This window comes from Sylvia atricapilla, chromosome 1 (genome assembly GCF_009819655.1).
Source record: "Sylvia atricapilla isolate bSylAtr1 chromosome 1, bSylAtr1.pri, whole genome shotgun sequence".
In the NCBI taxonomy this organism is placed as follows: domain Eukaryota; kingdom Metazoa; phylum Chordata; class Aves; order Passeriformes; family Sylviidae; genus Sylvia; species Sylvia atricapilla.
The window spans coordinates 129,154,042-129,165,728 of NC_089140.1; the positions used below are offsets into that span (position 1 = coordinate 129,154,042).

The 11,687-nt window shown below is 38.6% G+C and overlaps 1 long non-coding RNA gene across 1 annotated transcript; it reads right to left on the minus strand.

The window, feature by feature from the left end:
* Positions 1–5,704: 5,704 nt before the first annotated feature.
* Positions 5,705–10,176, minus strand: LOC136371689 (uncharacterized). Its single transcript, XR_010745392.1, has 2 exons — positions 9,917–10,176; positions 5,705–6,471 (listed from the first exon to the last, which is right to left on the minus strand). It is a non-coding gene; the product is annotated as an uncharacterized lncRNA (long non-coding RNA).
* Positions 10,177–11,687: the final 1,511 nt, after the last annotated feature.

The window sequence follows — 11,687 nt, forward strand, 5'->3', positions numbered from 1 at the left end:
ACCGGAGTATGAATCCTAAAAAAAAAAACTAGGATAAAGTAGGAAAATGTAAGGGAGAAAAAACCTGTTTTAATGTGTCTTTAAAGCTGAAATTGCACACATGAAAGAAAATTGGGTGTGTGTCATAAAACAACTGCAGAAGGCAGCACATAAACCACAATGATGTCAGATGGCAGTGAGGAGAAAGGTCTTGCATTGGGGACATGGTCCTGCTCAGAAGAACAGCCAGCAGATCAAGAGATCAGAAATGACTGAATATCTAAGCTGAAGATCAAAAAACCCAAAACATCAAAAGCTGAAAAAAGAACAGCTGCTGTTCTGATTTTTTTAATATTTACTGTTTCTGTGCTAATATGAAAACAGACACAAGTCATCAAAATAAATGTATGGGTGCATGGAATTTTAAAATCCAAGGGCAGTGTACATTACAAAACATTAGTTTCTTGGTTTTTACATTGTAATGATACCTCAGTACAGAAGACAGAAAGCTGTCAGTGAGGATGAAAGAAAAAAGATCAGAAAAAACTAAGTAGAGGAAATAAAATTAAAGCTGAGGAGAACTTGTTACTTCATTTTCTTTTTCTGTCAGTCTTTTAATTTGTATCATGCCTGTATGGGTTTTTTTCAGAGGTTTTTGAGCCTCGGGCTACGTTTGTAGACCATGGAAAGTTAAGTTTGGCTTAGAATGTAGTTAAAAGCAACTATATGCTGACATTTTCACAGTTGTTAAAATGCCAAACTGGAAGTTTTGCTCTCCTGCATTCCACCAGTTGCTGCCCAAATGAATGCTAATCGTTGTGGCATTCCCTTGTTCAACAGGTTTTTCTTGTCCTCCATACCTCAGGTGAATGCTGCTGTCCTGAAGACAGAGAGTTCATTTTGCTTATCTTAAATCACCCTCAGCCAAGAACAATGCTGCAAGTATGCAGATGGATGTTCATGTGCATTCCTTAAATGGAACATGCTCAAGGCGTTTCGAGTTCCTGCCAGTCCATCAGAGACAACTGGGTCAACTGCTACCAAGAGGGGAGTAAATAATCAGAGAATTGAATTGTTAGCAAAACTGAGAAGCATCACATGACGTCTGGCAGTTTCATAGACAGAGAACTAAAATTTTTATCATAGGATAAAAATAAGACTTTTGGGGATGTTTCATTTTCTAGAACCTTCCTCTAGATAAATTTAGTTGCCAGAATATTCCACTGGTGGCAATTTTGTAGAACAGTGAAGAACTGTTTTGTAGAACAGTCTGTATTGTTGGTGTGATTGTTGGGGTAGAACCTGCCAGGAACATGACTGCAACATACATTTTGACTTTGCAATAGCAAATTGATCAATAATTGACTGAACTAAGCAAAATATTGCATTCTAGAGCGTTTGATCAGCGGGGACAGTAATACATCCATATCTGACAGCAAAACCAAAAAATAAATAGAAGACTTTGCTCATATCTTAAGCTTAATAATTTAATAGGCAATCCTATATATACCATTACAATAAAAGCATTATTGGTCTGGGTGAAAGTTTGTAAAATATGAAGTAAAATGGCCTGTCCCAGCTAAAAAAACCTCAAACCAACAAAAAACTTAGCACACCGAGACTAAACATATAATTTCTACTGTAAGTTCAAAGTTTTCTTGTAAAAGAAGGATAAAACCCCAAAAAGCTAGTGGTTAATAATAAGGACAGAGATAATATTTGAGCAAATGGATACCAGTTTTGATCTACTCTTGATTTTAAAAAATCAGTAAGACTACTGAAGAAACAGGTCTTTGCAGATGTATTTGTAAGAGAAAACTAAGAAGCAACATAAGTTGCAATGGTTGCGAAAGACAACTTGGATTCAAAATGTGTATTTTCATATGCTTAAACAAATATCCAAGGATTTAAACAAATTAATTTGCTGAATTACTCTTCAACGAAGCAGTGAAGAGCAACACTAAATATCCGTTATTTGCTAGTTACTTTTTTTCCTTAAAATTTCAGTTAAATTAAACCATTATTTTTTTAATTAAGAACTCCTCCCAAACATGTTGCATCAGCTCTATTTATCATTCCCTCACTTGAGTTAAAAATAAGAGATGGCCAAAATAAGGAGAAAATTGTGGTTTGAAATTTTCCTAAGTCAAACAATTTAAAAAATACTCCCTACGTTTTTTAAATGGGACGCAAATAATAGGTGAATTCCATTAGACTATTTTCACAGTGGTGGTTGCCAGAAACCTCTGGGCATCATCTAGTTTAACTCTCCTGCTTAACCACCTGGTCAGTTAGCAAAACTGCTGTCACAGCTCAACCAATTGAAGGAAAGCTTCAGGCAGGTCAAGTGAAGTTTGGACAAAGGGAGTCTGAAACTCTATCCTGAGGCGTTGCACATTCAGTACAAAGCTTATGGCCCATTGCTAGCAATGCCTAGGCTGTATTGCAAGGCCCTGTGGTTACAAAGTCCATGCTGGCTGCTCCCAGTGACCTTGTCCTTCTTTGGAGGTGCTCTCCAGGAATGCTTGCTCAATCACCTTTTGGAGCACAGAGAGGAGGATGATAAGCCTGTAGTTCTGTGTGTCCTACTTGAAGACAGGAGTTATTCACTCTTTTCTAGAGTTCAGTAACTTTCCCCGACTACCATAGTCTTTCACAGATAATAGAGAGTGGGTTCAATGGCATCAGCCAGCACTGTTAGGAGGCATGGATACATCCCATAAGTCCCCATGGACTTAAATATGCCTTTTTTAAAATTAAATGTTTCTTAACTTGATCTACTTCCTCTTGCTCCAGACTTTCTCACAGGTTTGAGGATGAGGTTCCTGAAGGCTGACCTTACCAGTAAACACAGGTACTTCAGCTTTCTTGTTACCAGGTCCCCTACCCCATTCAGTAGCAGGCACACATTTTCCCTTTTGCAGGTGATAGATATACCTGTAGTTGTAGTTGTATACCTGTAGATATACCTGTAGTTGCCACTGTCCATAATTCCTTATCAGGCTCAACTCCAGGTGGGTTTTGCCTTTTCTAACCCTGCCCCTGTGTGCTTGGACAGCATCTATATATTTCTGGCAGTTCACCTGTCCTTGCTTCTACCTCTTATAGAACACTTCCTTTTTCTGTTTGAGCTTTATCAGTCTCCTTGCTCACATTTGCAGCTGCCTCCTGCCTTTGACTGATTTCCTGCACATTGAGGTGGATTATTCTGAAGCTGGAGGAGGTGATACTTGAAACTCAGCTAACTCATCTAGTCCCCCCTCTTCTGTGGATGCATTGTGCAGGATTTCTCCAAGTAGACACCTTAAGAGGCCACAACCTGCTCTTTTGAACTCCACAGGTCAATCCTGCTGTTTACCTTGTTTCCTTTTTGTGGGATCTGCCACCATTTCACAGCCACTGCAGTAAAGGCTTCATGGGACCTTCACATCCCTGATGAATTCTTCCTTGGTTGTCTTCCCTAGTTTTAAGTGGGGGGTCCAGCAGAATGCTTTGCCCCACATGGCCTCTGTGTTCATACTTGTTAGCAACTGCTCACTGCAGTAACACTCAGATTGCTTGGGTCCTGGGTTGACCTCCCAGCCAGTATCATAGCAGGGCAGAGTTTTGTTAGAATGCAAAAATTAATCATTTAATTGATTTCATTAAAACAATCTGTTGAAGGTACTTATTTCTGAATAATGCAGAAAATAAATACATTACCATGAGAATTTTTTTTAAGTCTTAACAGCTCAGGTAATTTCATTTTGCAAAGTAGGCAACAACTTAAACAAACTGAAAAGTAATCAAGATAGCAGCAGACAGATAAAAAACATAAACTGATTACTTTACTGTAAATTGTGGGTATGTAAAATAAATGTACAAACAGGAAGGGAAAATCACTCTGCTTTTAAAGTGAGTGAGCTGAAAATTGAGCAAAAACCCACCTACATGAAAGAAATACATGAAAGAAATCTTGAATGAAATGCTTCTTCAAGTGAAATCAGGAGAAACCCTTGCTTGTTCTTTTGAGGTATCTGGCAGCATTTTATGGATCTTTGACAGGTATGGATTTTGTTCCTTATTCTACCAGGAATGACTGGGTAACTGTAGGCAAGTTGCTGAAGATGAAGTTTTGAAACAAGGTCACTTAATTTGCAAACCTCAGGCTTTGGATTACAGTTTCAAAAGCCCGTGCCCATACAGGCTCAGAGTGCAAATGCACCCTTTTGGCTTAAAACAGCTCTCAGAAGGCTCAGTACACCTGAAAATCGAGTAAGAGAACTGCACACTTGTTTGCACATTTGGTCTCCCTACTCTTCTCCAGATTACTGTAGGTTAGTAATGGGACTATTTGGAAAAGATAGTGCTCAGTTAAACAGCTTTGTAGGTTATACTGAAATAAGCACAGTTATTTCAAAATGAAAACTGCTGTTGCAGTAACTTTACTGTGTAAATCTTTCTCGGTTTACTGTGTTTCTTTCAGCATCATCCCGTAGTTCCTAGGGAAGCAGTTTCACTTAATCACACCTTCCTGCCTGGGTAAAACGTGCTTGGCATCGTAACTAATCGAGTGTAAGAAAAAAAAATTGATTTTGTAGGCTCTTGTTGTAGGCAGTTGGTCTTTGATGTTCCTTCCCTTTGGATTCATTTCCAGCCACAAAACATCTGTTCTCCTTGTAATTGGGGAAGCTGGGGTAATTTAATTAGGCAAACATCCCCTGTCTGGTGAATCTTCTTTCTGATGGGAGTTTAGTTGAAAAGAACCCCACTGTTTCTTTTATCAAGAAGTGGTTCTTTGCTAATCTGTTTAGCCTGGGTACGGCTAAGGCAGAGCTCTTTTCTCTTAATGAATTATTTGTAAATGGGGCTCCTCCTTGTGGGTGATGTTCGTAGCACAGGGCTGGGCAGAGGCCGGCCGGTGCTGCAGCTGCCTGGGTTTAGGCACAGCAAATCAGCAACGATTAATACGCAAAAAGCCTTTCAGTCATGTGCAGCACTTCACACCGGAGGTTCATGTGCAAGCCCGAGGGGTGGTTGATGGTTACGAGCTCTGGAGGTGTTTTTGTAGAGCCAGGCCAAGGCGGTTCGAAGGAAGATGCTCTCCAGAGGAGCCGAGCCAGCCTTTTATTCACAGCAGCAGCTTATGTCTCAATGGCTGATACCAGCAAGTTTACTCACTACTCTTCAATTAATGTAAAATTGATTTTACGTGAACTGGAGCTGATGCTGCCAACAGCACCATCAGGCTTGGCAAGGGCAAGGACCCTGAGAGGAAACACTCCCCTTTGTCCTGTGCCTGCAGTTTTATTTCATGGTGATTTTCAGTCAAATATTCTCTTAGTAAACCTGGAATAATGTGCTGCATTTTCAACCTTAAAATATTGTATCTGAAGATTATGTGGAAATCAAGGATCCTGTCAAAGTTGAAACTCTCCATTCAAGTTTGAAAAATTCAAAATTTTCCTTAATAGAATTTATAGATAGCTCTTATATGCAATTTTTATTTGATGTTCTATATTGTATATATCTCCAATCACAAAACATGTTCTCCATCTAATTATGAAAAATCAAAATTAAATTAGGTCCACCTGAAATAAAAACTGAGATTTTCTCAGTATAACCCTTTGGAATTTTCATTGATTTAAAATTCGCTATCTGTGAAAGGCAACTGACTCTTAAAAGGAAACTGACACATTCTTTACAGAAATTGTGAAAAAAGTCTCCCTTTCTTTTATATTAACTGTTTTTATGGTGTCTTTAGGAAGCACTGCTTCTCTTTATATTTAGCATTGAGATTACCTGGGCAGGAAAAGCAGTGGAGGATGGTTCTGGTCCTGGTGGGGTGCTTGGATTTAGCTCCCAGCTTTGGCAAATGACAAGTATAACATCCACACTCACTTGGAAAAGAGGGGAGGAAAAAGCAGTCATTCAACTTAATTTCATTTTAGTACTGTCTTCTTTTCCCTTTTAAGATAGAAGAAGAAGAGAAAGCAAAATTGTATGTCTATGCATTGTCGTTATTCTCTAGTGAACATGTTAATCAGGGATTTGTTACAAAACTTCTATGAAAGCGATATGCAGGTGATTAGACAAGATCCAACACAGGGAATAGCCTCCACAATCCTCCTTTGCTTTGTTCTTGGTAAGATTTTCAGTCTAGACAAGACACAAGCAATGACATTTCTGTGTCTTTCAAAGCACAACCATGACCAGATATTCATCTGTGCCTGGAAGTATGAGCAGTCACAAGTGCTGGCTCTGGTCTGCAAGCTCCACACACTGCAGATTTGGCTGTGCCTTTGTCAGCTGCTGTGAATTTGCTTGGCAGCAGGAACATAGTCCAGGGAATTCTCATATCCCTTTCCTCATGCTATAGCTACACCCTACTGAGTCCTGAAGTGCCACCAGAGCAACCAGAGGAGTCACCAAACCGGTGATTTGGATTCCTCATGGGATATATCTGCATAGGTCCTTGGGACAGAGAGATGACCACAGTGCTGTTGTGATTTTCTATTTTGGTTAGAGTTATAACAGTAGAAATATATTATGAAAATAATAATTTAAAAAACTATCTAAGTGATCTAACTGAATCATTTTCTACTATGCATGCTACTGAGTGCAGAAAGAGAAATCCTATACAAATAGGTGAAGCTTTTTCCGTACAGATATTTACAAAAATAAGCCAATTTGTTTACTCTTTGTAATATGGAAAGCATATATTCAACAGCCATGAAAGGAAATAAAAGTAAGAACTATAAAAGAAAGAGTTTCTTACAATCAACCTGTCAACAGTCTTGCCAAGAAGAAATGAATCAGTTATTATCTTTGTGTCTATGTCATTGTCACAGAGATAGTGGTATCATAAACAGCTGAAGTACTTGCAGGATTTTATAAATGCATTTAGAAATTAGAACGACTTCCATATCTTTAAATGTGAAAGCTATTTTGAGAACCCTAGAAGTCCATTGTTTTACTGACATTTTTGACTGCAAATTATGGATTTCCTCTAACTTTCTCAAAAACTATTATGTTGGCTTTGGAGTTGGTATAGAAGATAGAGAATAATGGACTATGAGATGAATGGTTTAGCAAATATATAAATATGATGTGTGGATTTATTCGCAGTTGTATCCCTGGCTGAGTTAACAATCCAAATGAGCCTTTCCTGCAGTATCTAATGGCACTGTATAGTAATTAATGCAAATTTATCTTCCTGAAAGACTGGCAGAAAGACACCTTTTAAAATTCAATATGCATACTGTTCCTCAAAAGAAGAATAAATTAGCTTGAACAGTTTCAGAAGAACTAACAAGATAAAGAATTGAAAAATACTTGAACTCACAGGACTGTTTTAGGAGAGGAATTGGTATTTGAGTGGATAAGCATGAAATTATGATCTGCTTGCCCATTTTACCATGTAGAAGATGTGCAGCCACTTCATGGCAAGGTGGTTTTTTTTTCTTTAAGTTTTGTCCCTATGATTAGTCCTATATTTTATGAGAACTTGATTCTGACATTTATGATATATTAATTCTGTCATTGTCCCATACATAACAGAACTGTTAGTGCTAAAATCTGTCTGAGCTTCTGTAACCCAGATCTCAGCCTAGAAAGAAATACTACTCCCCTGTGATAGAAGCTGACTTTGGAAAGGGAATTTATTGAGATGATTATAACTGCATAGATCCTCTGGTAAATCACATTATTCTAGTGTTTTGCACTAAATGGACTTCTGGCTATCTAAATGGACTTCTGGCTAACTATCTAAAAATTATTATGTTGCTAAAAATGCTTAGCAAAACTCAGTCCTCCTCTTGGTACCTTATGGGAACCAGGTTCACCTGTAAGAAAACCAAATAATTTGTTTAACGTACCAATAGGGACTAAGTGTAAGACCAGAGAGGTAAGAACTGTGTAACAAGCACTTTGTTTTGGTGTTGTATCTGTGAACCTTCTGGACATTCCTAAACTTGGCCTTTCAATGGCAACAAAACACCCCTCATCACTTGCTGAAACAAAAGCTGCATGATGTTTCCATGATGCCCAGTGTGCTGCCCTCCAGGTCTTTGGCTCCTGGAAGGAAGGGGCTGAGCTACTGAAGTCAGGGGGGAGTTGTAGCATTCACATTCTGCTTTGAATTTTGGAAAAGTGTCTGTGATGTTTGAATTTACTCCCTGTCACTTCATGCTGGTAAGCACCATCTGAAGAGTATTCTGCTTGTTGTTTCCTACATCTGTCATAATGTTTGTTGCAAGCCTGAGTGTGGATGTGCCCTGGCTGGCATAAGCCAAATGACTCATGAGTCAGGAATGCCTCTCTTCAGATTCAGCTCAGCTTTACAGATTGAGATTGCTTGCCCTTTGCTTTTCAGCTGACATCAAAGAGTACAAAAATAGTTGGGGTTTGTCTCCAGGCATTTTCCTTGGTTTAAACTGGAATTCTCAAATATTTCCATTTCACAGAGCAGCAATTTGAGTGCTTTCTGTCCAGAGTTTTTCCTCACATGGCACACATTGAGCAGTCATGTCCTTCTCAAGTCCCTCCTTCCATTATTTGGCCTTTGGTCTCATAACTTAACTAAATCTTTAAATAGAAACTCATAACTCATAACTAAATCTTTTAAAGATGAACTCTTTGTTATATTTAAAAGCATCTTTTTAGAGGGAAATTATTTGGAACCTTGTTATTCAATATTGATTGTAAATATGGCCATTTTGCAAAGACACAAGGACCAAGGATTGTACCATTAATGGATGAGGCCTTAATTGTATTCTCATTTTCTAGCAGCTTAGAGATACAGCAGATTTCACAAGGAGCTGGCAAGTCTGATAGCTCTTGTTAGTTCTTCCATCCTTCTTGGCACATGACAGGTTCAAAACAAATTCTAAATTAATTTTTCATTTATAGTAGGGAGACCATAATAAATATAGCAGCTAGGATATTTTCTTTCTCTACAGTTAAAGCAGTTCCAAGGGACCAAAAAAAAGGTAATGAAACAAAATAAAATCAAGAATAAAAGAATAACATATTCTATGACAAAAAGAAAAAGTGGGAGAGGGACGCAAGGTATGCCAAAATGAAAATTGCAGGCTTTGAAATAGGAAATTTCTTTCAAACAGGCTATTTTTATACCTCAGAAAACCCCATTTGGTTGGTACACTAATATGCCTGAGAATCCTTTAGTGTGGCACAAATATAGCCTTAATAATTTTAAATTATCCCTTATACAGACAGGAATCTGCTCAAGATTTTTTTTTTCTTCTGTTTTTAACTATACATTTGAAATGGATGTTGTATTGCAGTGACATCTGTCTGCTGAAGCTACTGTTAGCCTTCCTTGGTGTGCCACAACTTGGCTCAAACCCTGAGTAAGAGAAGTCAGTTCACCAGTGTAGCAAGGGTATTATTTTGACACTTAAACATTATTAGTTGTTACTGAAGTGGATGTCTGCAGATTATATAAGTGAGGATTCCCTCATTATTTGATAACCAGGAATATTTTCATATTATTATTCCAAGCATCATTTGTTTCCAGAAGTTTAAGGATAATAGTATTAAAACATTAAAAAGGCTAATACAAGGATTGGCCTATTCCAGTGTGTTGACACTGTGGTTGTTGGCATTTTCTGAAGCCTTGTATTGTACTGAATTTCATTAACTTACAATAATTCACATTTTAGTGAATTGGGCCCATCCTTCCAACAGAATCTGTAGTAGCTTGTTTTAAAGAGTCAGAATGAATCCTTTCTCACATTTCTCACATCTCCTTTCTCACAAAACTGCTGCCCCACAGGCTCTCAACACCACAAAGGAGTACTGAGCAGACTCTCCTTGACCTTGGGAGTACTCTGGGCTTCAGTTCATTTTCACAGTTCTCTTGTCACGTTCCCTGGCAGCATCTGAAAGCCATGCTGGGTAGGGCAAAAGGAACCTCTGCACACTCGGTAAAACTCACCTCCCGGTTTCTCCTGGGACTCACTTCATCTCCTGAAGTCTTGGAGAGCAATATTCTTCATTCCTCTGTGAAAACTCTTTCCCAGAAAAGTGCCAAAAAATTAGGGGACCCAACATTTACTGGAATAAGTTGTACTTATTATTCATATCCTAAAGGGCATGTGGGCATATAAATCATAGAAGCATAGAACAGTCCAGTATGGAAGGGACCTCCAAAGACCACCTAGTCCAAAATTTTATGGGAAAGGAAGTGTAGATGAGATGAGCATCCACCCTGTTCAATCACATCTTCAAAACCTCCAGTTACAGGGACTCTACCAGAACCCTGGGAACACAGTTCAGTGAATGATTATTCTCACTGGAAAAAAAATTCTTTATGCTCAGATGAAACCTAATGTGCATGTCCAAGTGTGCACGTGGCAGTCACTGTGCCTGCCTGTGTCAGCAGTGCATGAGCAGTGAAGTGCTGTGGGTGACTCACCTCTCCTGTCAGCCACAGCAGGGTAAGAGTCCTGCCCACTCACCAATATGTCTTGGAAAAATCTGCCTACCCAGCCATTTTGGCAGAGATTTTACCTGGGTTCATTATCTAAACAGGCTAAAATCATCAGCAGAACCGTTAACCTCAAGACCTACTGGCAACATCTCATAGTGAGAGGCACAATGTGACAGTGGTAGAGTTGCTCAGAAGTTGACCGGCAAAATGATTTTTCACCAGAAAGTGCTGATTTATCAAGCTCTGTGTTGTCAAACAACAATTTCACTAGTTTAAACCCCCTTTTAAAATGCCTAGAAGTTGTTCAAATACCCCACTTTAACTTTTCAGTTAGATTTTTTAAAGAACTCACTTTAAAATTTAAATTAAGTTTTAGTAAAATTAAAGCCAAATCAAAACAAGTATTTTGATCATCAAAAGGAAAAATCATATGTGCAATCCAAAGTTACTCCTTTGCAGGCTTTCACTGGTTAAGCATATTTGAGATAATTATGTATTTTCAGCTGAAGATAGCTGATAAGATCTTGACTCATGGGTGAAGGCAGTGACAAAATGCCTGGCATTTTAATGGTGTCATAATTTTTCCCTGCCTTTAAATAAAATGTTTTCCTACAGCTTTTAAACCATGAAGGTGTCTTTATATGCCTATATAGTTATACAGAGGATTTGTGTTCTCTCAGTTCCTCTGAGATGTTTCTCATTTTGTCAGTGCAATGGGAAAAATTAGTTTGAGAGAATTCTTGCCCTGCCATGGCAAGATGGCAACAGCTCTTCTGAGCCACAATATGATGCTTTGGTGCAGCTATTTGCTCAGGAATCTGGATCTGTTCTGGTACTTTCCCATTTTTAACTTTTTGGCTGCATGCTTAGATGTTACTCATTTTCCCTCCCATTGCTGGACTCTCGGTTACCCTCCTCTGGTCTTGAAATGGATAACAAATCACCCCAATCCTTAAAACTACTCATGTTTCTCTCAATTTCCCTTCTCCAGTCCTTGTCTTTCGTCCACACAGAACCTGAAATTGTATTCTGGCAGAGATACCCGTGTATACAAATCTGCATGTAAGGATGAGCAAAGCTGGCAGCAATATGAGTTCATGCATCAATGCAGAGCTGCTTGTTGGCTTCCTCATGTTCATTGCAGATAGCAGTCAAATTATACTCCATGCTTACTTGGCAATAAGGGATATTGAAAATTCATGGCAGTCAGGTGTGACAGAAAAGAGTGAAACATTGCACCCATTTTTAAAAAGGGGAGAAAGGATGGCTCTGGGGA